At 37.0% G+C, this 11,934-nt stretch overlaps 1 pseudogene; it reads left to right on the forward strand.

Annotated features, from left to right (window-relative positions):
- The first annotated feature begins 1,049 nt into the window (after nt 1–1,049).
- LOC149141315 (putative acyl-activating enzyme 16, chloroplastic pseudogene) lies at nt 1,050–11,793 on the forward strand (annotated as a pseudogene).
- The last annotated feature ends 141 nt before the right edge of the window (nt 11,794–11,934 follow it).

An 11,934-nucleotide genomic window follows, 5' to 3' on the forward strand; every position in this document is an offset into this window, starting at 1 on the left:
ACTGCTACTCTCATAGTCCTTAGAATTAGGACTAAGTGGACATCGTGACACTCCATTCTTTTGAACTTCGCCATCATGCTCTTCAAAACTGCTGCTCCCATAGTCCTCAGAATTGGGACTAAGTGGACATCGTGACACTCCATTCTTTTGAACTTCACCATCATGCTCTTCATCACTGCTACTTTCATAGTCCTTAGACTTAGGACTAAGTGGAATCTGTGACTCTTTATTTATTTGAAATTCTCCATCCCCTCTTTCATCAGTGCTGCTCTCATAGTCCTTAGAATCAGGACTAAGTGGAAGAATTGACTCTCTATTCATAGTGGAAGAATTCCCACTATATTCATCAATATGAATAGAGTTGTTACGCGATGAAGATGTTGATGTGTATAAATCGAAACTTCACTATCAGAACAATCCATCCCTTTTAAATAGAAGATGTTGAATGATACAAATGGAGAGTATCCTAAAGATATTATATAGTTTAAAGAATGAAATTTTCCCTCCAAACTCAATCACCCAATAGCCGTGGGTGGGTCGTTGTGGTGTCGCGGGTGGGCGGGGAGGTCGGACGAGTGGGTGGGGTGTGAGGGCGGGGGAGCAGTAGGGGGTGTGGGGGCGGCCCGGTGGCTCAACTGTCTGTCGCGCCCAACCCCCGCGGTGGGCGGGTGAGCTACAGGGCTGGGAACCGCATCCCGTCTCGCCCCCTACCACCTTCCCCCCTTCCCGACACCCTCACCCCCTTCACCCACACCCCGCACCCCTGCCCCCTTAACCCCCCTCCACATTCCACCCCCACATCGACCCCTCACCCACCCCCCTGACCCGCACGCCCTCCCCCCTCCTAACCAACCCTCTCCCTCACTCGCCCTCCCCATGCCCTTCTCCACCTTCCCCAACCCCTCACCTTCTCCCCCTCACTCGCCCTTCTCCCCGTCCCCCTGACCCACTCACGCCCCCCACCCTCCTCGTCCGCCTCCCCCTCACGCCTCCCCAGCCTCCCCCTCACGCCTCCTCATCCCCTCCCCCTTCCCCCTGCCCTCGTCCTCATGGCCACTTCCCCCCCTCGCACCCTCCCCCTCACCTCCACCCCGCCTGCCCCTCGTGCCTCAGCCGTGTCACCCCGGCGACCCGCCCCCTCGCCCGGCTGGTGGTCAAGCGATTCCCAGAATCGCCAACCACCAGTTGGGTGGGGAGGCGGGTCGTGGGTGGGGGGCGGAGGTGGAGGCCGTGGGCGGGGCGGAGGCGGTGAGCGATGGGCAAGGATAGTGAGCGGTGAGCGGGGGTGGAGGCAACGGCCGTGGGCGGTGGGCGAGGGCGGGGGCCGTGGGGAGGGCATGGGGCGGAGGTGAGGGGAGGGCGGAGGGGGGGGGGGGGGGGGGGGGCGTGGGCGGGGGTAGGAGAGGGGAGGGGAGGCGTGAGGGGGAGGGGAGGGTAGGGGAAGGGCCGGTGCGGAGGCGAGGGGTGGTGGGGATGGGACAGGACGGGAGGGCGAGGTAGGGTAGGGTGGTGAGGGGAGGGGAGGCATGAGGGGGAGGTGGAGTGGGTGAGGGGGAGGAGAAGTGTGGGTGGGGTAGGTAAGCGGAGGAGAGGGTGAGCAGAGGGTGGATTAGGGGAGGTTTTTCATTTTTTATGCTATTTCTAAATAGTGATATTATACTTAGGTCTTCATATATAGGCCCCACATCTACAATAATTGTTGTTTTTCATTTTTTATGTTATTTATTGTTTTTCATTTTTTATGCTATTTCTAAATGGTGATATTATACTTAGGTCTTTATATAAAGACCCAACGTCTACAATAATTGTTATTTTTCATTTTTTATGCTATATATTGTTTTTCAATTTTTATGCTATTTCTAGATGGTGATATTATACTCGTTTTTATATATAGGTCCTACATCTACAATAATTGTTGTTTTTCATTTTTTTATGCTATTTATTGTTTTTCATTTTTTTATGCTATTTCTAAATGGTGATATTTAGTTAACTTATAGGCCCCACATCTACAATAATTGTTGTTTTTCATCTTTTATGCTATTTATTGTATTTCAGTTTTTATGCTATTTCTAAATGGTGATATTTAGTTTTTTTTTTTTTTGCTATATTTAGTTAATTATATATATATATATATATATATATATATTGTCTATATTTAAATGATGATATTTCTAAATGGTGATATTTATTTTATTTGATATTTAGTTAAATTATTAGATGTTTCATATATATATATATATATATAGTTGCTATTTCACCATTTAGTATCATAGAGTATTTCGTGATATTTAGTTGTTATATCACCATTTATTTGGTGTTTCTAAATGGTGATATTCACCATTTAGTATGGAAGGGGTGGGGAGGGAAGGCTGGGTAGGTGGGCGGAGTGGGTGAGGGGAGGGTGGGTTAGGGGAGGGCGAGGAGGTGAGGGGTTGGGGAAGGTGGGTTAGCGGAGAGGTGGAGAAGGGCGTGGGGAGGGCGAGTGAGGGGAGGGTTGGTTGAGTGAAGATGATCGGCGTGGGGGTGGAAGGGGGCCAGATGCGGGTGAGAATGGGGAGGTTGGCACCCCCCCCCCCCCCCACCGCCTGCCCGCCCGCCCGCACACGTGCACCCCTCTTTCCCACACCCACCCGGCCCGCCCGCCAACCCTGCCCGCCCTCACCCGCCCGGCTGCCCACCCCACCCCGCTGTCCCTCACCCGACCTCCTGTCCGCCCGCCCGCCCGCCCTCTCGTTAGGGGTGGCTGGGCGATTCTGATTATACAAATAAGAAATTTATGATATATTTTTGTTGTTAATTTAAGTTAATATGTTTTTGTTATTTACTAATTTATGTGTTTCTATTTTTCAGGAAAATGGCATCAAAGAAAATTTCTGTGAATCTTTCTGGACCAAAGACTCTTAAAGGTGCATCTTCAAGAAACATTGGTGAATGAACTCCACCTGAGCTCATGGCTACAAATCTTTCAAGTGCCTCAAGTGATAAGAAGATGATTTCTGACTTCAAAAATTCAAAAGAGGTGAAATTTCCATCAAGAATCTGGTATGTGAAAGAAAAAGAAAGCACAAATGTGAATATATATCTATATATTGATATACCGAATGATAATGGAATTTTTGAGGTGATGGGAAGAGTCATAGATATGTGTTCGATACCGGACACTGAAGTTGTTTACATACTTACAAAAGCTCCCAAGTCACATGAAAGGATTAAATACCGACTATCATATTCATTGTATGACACGAGAGAGGTATCTACAAAGTTGTATAAACAAATGGTAAATGATATGACACAAAACATCGTAAGTATTGTTATTTATATTTGTATTTTGCGTTCTTGAAAGTGTTTCGCTATATTTTTTTAACTTTGTTTTTATTGACATATGATATTTTGTTTGGCAGAATTTTGTTGAAAGTTGTTCAATTAGGTTGGGAGGCATTCATTTCATAGAGCATGATATCGTGAAAGTTGTCAGCAAATTTTACTCAGTGTTAGAAGAAGATATGGAAAACAAGCAAAATTTAGTAACTGATGATGCTACAAAACTACATCCAAAGAATCAGAAAAAAAAGGCCTCTGGTGGATAAATTTAGCAAGGGTAAATAAGTTACTTTTGGGGACGATGAAGTTGAAACTGACAGTGAAGCATATGTTGCCATTACTGAATATGACATTGGAACTGAGAAGAGCCGTAAAAGACCAAAATTAAAAATGCCCAAGAATAAATCTGCTGAGAATGTTATGACGAAGAAAAGTAAAGTTGAAGATTTTGAAGTAGTCATTACCAGCAGTCAAGAACCTAGTGAAACTTCAAAAGAAAGCAGAGAAATCATTGCACCAGGAGCTGATTTAGATCATGGCATTATCAAAACAAAACAAAATGCCATTCGACATAATTTGACAAAAAGAAACTTAATTGATGGTGGTCATACATTTCAACTTAATGTTAGACAAACCTATAAGGCAAGTGAAGGACAATGTCAATATCAAGTCAGAAAGCCACATCATCTGCATGTTCACAACTTGAAGACATTGATGAGGTACAATCCATATGCTCATGTGGTTAGTTATGTGCTTCTTGTTGATCCACTTCAAGTTCCCAACAAAGAAGCATTTGATAAGTCGAAATGTTTTGAATAAAATTATTATGTGCTTGGGGGGAACCATTCTGAAGAAGCTCAAAGACAATTGATGGAGGAATATCCTAATAACCCACGTTTTGAAACAATGAAATGTATCATTTATGCTGGTTTATCAGATACAGAAACAAAGTTAGTGGCATGGGATCATAATTCAGATAATGAATATAGGATGTCTATACTTTCATCTAAAGGGTTAGATTTATTCATAGTGAATTTCAAGAAAAATGTGGTGGGGATAGGATAAATGTTACTGCAGATTTCCGAAAAGAATGTTGTATGGAAATAGGCTATCAAATTGAAAAGAAAACAAATTCAAAAGGTGGAAAAGACAACAAAAATAATGATTTATTCAGAGGTGTTGATAACATTTTCCAACTGGAATTTAGAACTAGAGATGTTTGGAAGTTGATTGATGAGATTTTTAGCATGTGGGAAGACATTGCCATTAAGAACCAAAGGGTCAAAAATTCTAAGCCATTGATATGTAGTAATAGTAAATCAGCTTCTGAAATGAAGCAGCTTCCAGACGATATGACTATCACACCTTGGAGGGCGATGCAAGGAGTGAAAGATGAAAAAATTGTCAAAACAATATTATCTCGTGTGAGGTCAGGGGAATTATCATTAGAGGAAATGTCTAAAGAATTTCAAAAGTAAGTTTGTTGAATTATTTTTATTTATTTCTAGATTATATTTATCTTTTAAATAAAACATGTTGTTCTTGGTAGTATTTGTTATACAAATCATTATATTAACTTTTTGTTACTTTATCTATGCAGTCACAAAGTTTACATGAAAATTCAAGAACAAATGGTTAGATTGTTGAATGAAGATAGTTGGGATGATGTTGTACGCAACTATCCAGATTCAAGTTCTACATCAACATTAAAAGCTTTTTATCTTGCATTTAAAAATGTATCTTGATTTATACATTCATTTTTATTCATTTGTGTACTATTTTTAGTTTATAACTTACACATATATTTGTTTATTTTATAAAAGACGAGGAAGGATGATAATGGAGTGCCAGATAGTTTCAAAACCTTTATTGAAAAAATAAAGATCGAAATACTGAGGAAGAACCGTATTAAGAATGTTGAACTTGATCCAACTCTTAATCATTTCATTTGGAATGGGCTAGACACTATTCAATATCAAGTAATACAAGGCGACTGTGAAGACATTGCTAAACTCATGCCTAAAAGGGATTATGCCCTAGTCATTGCAGATATTCCTCATGGTTTCAATATTTCAAACATTGACTATGATAGTGACCCTTATACTTATCAAGCTCTTAGTAAAGTGGTTGCGGGATTTGTAGAAGTCACGTCATCATCATTATGGAGATTTATGACATTTCATTCAGACACACAATTGACAATGATATTGTCAAGTTTCAAGGGGAAAACAAATTCAAGGATGCAGCTTACATGGTAAGACGTTTAAAATGTATATTTGATTAATGTTGAAAAATTAATTTATGTACAAGTTAAATAAACTTTTATTATTTCATGTTACAGGCAAAAGTCAAATCTCCTTAACAATGAAGATCATCAATTCATAAATGATTGTGAGTTCATTCATATTGATAGCTAGGCAAAAGATGATAGCCATATGTGTATGATTTTTTATCGGGTAGACAGAAAGAGTCATAGCCAAATACTGACTTATGGTGTTGTTGTGAGAAAACTAACATATGAAGACAAAGAAGCAAAAGGAGAGATGGTTAACATTTATCAAAAACCACAATTATTGATTAACTATCTTATAGACATATGTTCAAATGAAGGAGATTGGGTTCTGGATTTATTTTCTGGCTCAGGTAAGTTTTATTACATGGAATTGAATTTCAATATGTTATTTTTCAATTAATATGTCATTATACTAATTTAGTTCATTATTTCTTTTGTGCTTGATAATTAGGTACAACATTATCATGTTGTCTTCAAAAAGGAAGAAATTGCATTGCGATTGAAAAAGATCCAGTACAGTACAATTTCATTCAGCAAAGAATTAATGCTCTTCAATATCTTCCAGATGAAATGCAAGAAATTGGGTTGAAGAAAGGGGACTTTAGTGAATCACGTGTGGGAAAAAGGAAAAGGAACCCCAACCACCATTACATTGAATGTTTGGAAATACATACATTAGGAGATTCATAGACATCAAAGATCCATTAGAAGAGGAAGATGAGCAAAAGGAAGCAGAAAATATTGTGGAAGAAGATAATGATGAAACTCTACAGGACGAAGAGTTTGGATTACGTGACATTCTTGATTAAATTTAAGCTATGCTTGGAAATCATGCTTTGCAATGTTTTGACTTTGACATTTTATGAGAAGAATAAACACTCAATTAGGGTTGTTATGCGTTCAATATTTGTAATATGTGATTTTCGCATTGATTTTTAAGTTAATCATTATTTTTTGAAAAAAAAAAAAAGTGATTATTATTATTTTTTTTGACATGAAATTCATAAAAAAAATATTATTTAACCATTTTTAGTTAAAATTTTCGTATAAAAATTGTGATTTTGACATGTCAATTCTAGCAAAAACTCATCAAAACATGTAGTTTTTTTGTTATATTTATGTTAAAAATGGTTATTTTTATGTCCATTGTTAAAAAATATTGTTTTTTTAGAAACAATTATTTCATGTGGATTGAAAAATTAATTAAGGATGTATAAATATGTAGAATATCGAAAATTCAAAATATCTACCTTCTAATTTAAAAATGCAAAACAATAAAAACCTCATTACAAAAAAATAAAAAAAAAATGAAGAAAACGACCACTTCAAAAATTATCAAATTTACAAAATAATTATTTACATTTTATACATTAGAAAATTTAAAACCAAAAAACAGGTCTTTTAAAAAAATGGTCTGATGTAGAATACCCACTTTTTCAAATCAGCATGAAAATCACTACCTTTCTAAAATGTAATGTACATAAAAAAATTAAAGTGCAAAAAATTATGCTCTAAAAAAAACATGTGTGTTCTGCATCACCCCTTTTCAAAATCAGGGCACTTTTTTGCTATCTCTACGAAACGGGTAACAATATCAGTTCCCATTTCAAAGTTTACATTGATATTTATAAAGATGGATCTACCTTTGTCGTTAGGTAACAAGATTTTTTTTTTATTTTTCTACCAATGTTTTTGTAAATTCTTCATGCCACGGGGGATTCACTCAGTGAACCTTTGACATATCACATGCGTTCGTGACATATTAAACAATACCCTTAATTTGACTACATGTTGGAAAATGCCTCTAAAAATCACATTATTTACCCCCTACCAATATGAACCCAATACAACTTACCAATTTAAAAAACCCCTACTTTCACTAGATATTGTAGGTATTCATTTTTTCATTAACAATTTTTATATCACTTTATATTTTTTCATTAACTTTAAGCTTCATTTTTTTATATTTTACAATATAAAAACCCTTTACCCCTATATATCCCCCAATATATGATGTCATTTTTTCCTCAATATATATTCCCCAATATGAACCCACGTGGTATGATATTGCTCCCCCGGTGAAGTCCCCATGCTTTATGCCTACTCCATTTCCTTCCTATTAATATTCGTTAATTGATTTTGCTAGTCCTTCTTGTATATTTATAAGCAAATGCTTTAGTTATTCTTGATTGGTGTTCGAGTATACTATTTGTTCCCCAATACTTTTCATGAAGAATCAATAATGTTAACTTATTTCCGATAAGTACTACATTTGTGCATAGCACTAGAATCCTGACTGTTAGTAATGTCGATTATGTAATGGGCAGAGAAATTAAGTTTGGTTGATTCCCTATAGAGTTTTCTTTTGTTGCTTTTCTTTCTATTCTTGTACGTGACTTTTGTCATGTCGCGTCTTGGTAACTATATATTACTGAAGTTAAGCTTTTTCCGATATTCAAAAGAAACATTGATTAGAGAACTATATATCTAAGACTCTGATAATTGCTTTATAATTTCCCTTGTCAACTTCCTTATCGATTTCATATCGTATTTGACTTCTTCCAGCACACTTGCTTAACAATTGTCTTTTATAAATGTACATGATTATTTTCTACATACCAAAAGAAAAGGAAAATCCTATAAATACAAAGTACTACACTCAACACGCTAGCTTAATACTTAAATTCCTATCATTTTTTTCTTTAATAACAACTAAACTACTATTAGTCGTTGTGACATGCGTTATAGCAACAAATTCCTATTTCACATTGTTAGATCTGCGATAATAAAGTACATGCATTCTAATAGAATAGTAAACTCAACCTTCAAACATAATCACCTTTCGAATCACTGAATACCCACGTTTCTACATTAAATTCAATTTCCTAACAAGTAAATTGGTACTATTAATAATTCTGGGTGCAACATCTACTTAAGACTGATCATGTAACAATGCTGAAATATAATCGAATCAAATGAAATAAAATGAAGTAAAATCACATAGCAAAAGTAATCCAACCAGAATTTCTGATAAGGGAGCACTTGGAATCTCACACTTTTCACCACCCAACCTTGCACTGCAATCCCCTAGTTCACCCTCGAGCTGAGAAGTTCTTCTCAGGGTATCAACAACCTCTATTGATCCCTTCCATAGGTATTTTATGCCTTTATTTCATGATAATTTTTTCCTTTAGTGATGTCCCGCTTTTGTGGTCCTTAACGTCCACTTTCTTAGGCTTTTCCTTAAAAGCCTGTCTTTCTCTCCCGCGGTGCTTTCTGCTTATCCAGGTTTAGCATCTTTCCTCAGGTAAGCATCTTAATGAATTTCCTCTCCTATCCATTAAAACTTATCTATAATCTTTATCATGAAAGAATTATTCCAATCTCATTTATCAATGAGATTTTTGTTTTTCTTTCTTTGGCAAGAATCTCATATTCAAGTGTTTCACTCCCAAGTACTTCAATTCCATTTATTTATTTATCAATAACATTATTTATTTATTTACATAAACATTTCAATGTACTTCATGGCTTTTCCGCCATTCCTATTAACACCATTTAGTCTAAACAAAGAAACAAATTACAACAATGGAGTGATATTACACTAACCTCCTTGAATATTGAAAAAATGAAATTTCATCAACAATTATTTTATCAAAAATTATATCAACAAATTTCAATTAAAAAAAGATAAAATTTAAAATGTTTAGATTCCATCTAAAATATATATTTCTCTTATAACTAGGTCGATAACCATTTTCTTTCGCGTAGTCTAACGAGGCGGAGGAGTTGGCCGGAAAGTTATGGAAATTCCAGTCATATTTAGAGAAAATCCAGCAAGGATTTTTGTAAATCCAAGTTATAGTTGTTAAACGTTAAAATTTTAGGTGTCTTAGACGTTTTTGATGGTGCTGAATCCATTTCCACTATCAAAAACACGATTCAAACACTACCTCTACTAGATTTTTTGAAATTTTTTTACCCGGATTCCGGTGACTTTTGGTCGTCCAGGCAATTCCTTCGCCTCATTAGACGACTCCGTTTTGTTTGCGTGCTTGGGGTCGACAAACACTATTCACCCCGGTCAATAGCAGGCTTGCATTTTCGTCGTTACTCCTAATTAAAAATTTCCATGTGGCACTAAATAGTGTGGCATCGCCCATCACGCGTCCGCTAGATTCCCACCAGATTCACAATGTTGTTTTTTGGTTTTTTTGGGATTCCTTGTATCTCTACAGTTTTCTATATTAAAGGAATTTCTGTCAGCTTTCCATTGGGTGTGCTTGTGGCTGCAAGCAATCTCAGCCTAGATGAGTCCCTAAAGGCGAGAAAACTGGTCGATATTGGCATCGAAATTACTTTTGGCTAGAAGATTGGTCTATATTACTATTGAAATTACTTCATTGGAAGTCCCACTTCTCATACTTCTTTCTATCACCCAACTCAACGTTTCTCTATGAAACCTGAGGTTTTACTCTTCATTATCAGTGTTAACTTCATTGTGGAAATCTTCTCATGTGTGTGTCATTCGTTCACAAATCCTGGTATTTATCGATTCCTTCCACTGACAAGCCTAAATTCATTTGCACATTTATTCACACATTTCCTGTCCAAGCCTAGGGAAATTGAGGGGGCAAGTCAAAATATTTGTCAGCTAGCATGTTTCTGTCACAATTGAACACATCCACGCTTAACAAACATAATTAGAATACATTTGATAGACACTATCAGGTAGACAACAAAGAAACCCACTGTGATCTTGTACAAGATAAATTCTCGATGAATCGTGAATTTATGGTACGAAATTTATCTTTTTACAAGGGACAAAGCTTAATTAAAGAGAAACTTTTCAGTTTTAAATGCAATCCATGGTTATAGATCTTCAGTGGAGGAACTTTTGCAAATATACATTAATTCTGAGAGTGTTTCACTTGTTGTTGACAATCCAACTCTTTTCAATAACCTTGTGGCAAAATTCAACCCATCCACGACTTTAAAATTCGTAATTCTTTTGTGGGGTGAGAAATCAATGGTGGACTTAAGTATTAATGGTGAAGTTCCTATGTACACTTATGATGAATTCATTGATTTGGGTCTAGAAAGCCAGCAGGGTCCGTTTCACAAGCAAAAGTAGGTCAAAGATTCAAATACGAGGCCATTAGAAAGGATGATATTGCAACATTGGTTTATACAAGTGGAACAACTGGGAATCCTAAAGAAGTCATGCTCACTCATGGAAATTTGTTGTATCAGATCATGCACTTGGGTGAGATTGTGCCAGCCATAGCTGGAGACATATCTCTTATTCTTCTTCCACCATGGCATATGTAGGAGCGTGCGACTAAATATTTTACCCTCATTCGTGGGATTGAGAAAGTTTACACAAATGTGAACTACTTGAAAGAGGATCTGAAGTGCTTTTCACCACACTATTTGGTTGCAATGCCACTTATTTGTGAAATACTCTATAGTGGAATTCAAAAGCAGCTTTTAGCAAGTTCAGGTGCAAAAAGATTACAACATTTACTCTAATCAGTATCAGTATGGTGTTCACGGAATAGATGAGAATATATGAGGGTAAATCTTCAATAAAGAAAAAACAACGACAATCAATGTTAGTTGTTGCATCTCAGTGGTTTTGGGATAGAATTTTTGTGGCATTATTTTGGCCATTCCACTTATTAGGGAAGATGTTGGTTTATAGTAAGATTCGTTCAACACTTAGAATAACAAAGGCAAACGTAAGTGGTGGGGGAAGACTGACATCCCACATTCATCGTGAGGCTATTGACATAACCTTACTCAATGGATATGGTCTAACAAAATCATTTCCAGTTATATATGCTCGACGAGCATAATGTAATGAATTTGGGAACAGTTGGTAGGCCCCTTCATGATACAAAACTGAAAGTTGTCAATTCAGATACAGGGGAAACACTTCCAGCTGGGTCAAAGGGCATTGTCAAAGTTCGAGGACCACAAATCATGAAAGGATATTGCAAGAATCCTATTGCCACAGAAAAAGTTCTTGATGAAGAGGGTTGGATTGACACAGGGCACATAGGATGGCTTGTGCATCAATCATGAATAATGTTGGTCGTCATTGTGGAGGAATGTTAGTGCTTGAAGGTAGTGCAAAAGATAGTATTGTACTTTCTAAAGAGAAACACATATTTTAAAGGAACCATGAGCTTGACAAATCATCATATTGTTCAGACGCAACATTTATCTGGGAAAGGGTTAATAAAAACATGAATTTATCTATTTCATATGTTTTAGCTAAAAGCATGTCACATATTGTAAAGTATTTCCTACTTAAT

This window comes from Pinus tabuliformis, chromosome X (genome assembly GCF_031772625.1).
Source record: "Pinus tabuliformis cultivar Carrire ecotype Pingquan chromosome X, CPIR1, whole genome shotgun sequence".
Classification (NCBI taxonomy): domain Eukaryota; kingdom Viridiplantae; phylum Streptophyta; class Pinopsida; order Pinales; family Pinaceae; genus Pinus; species Pinus tabuliformis.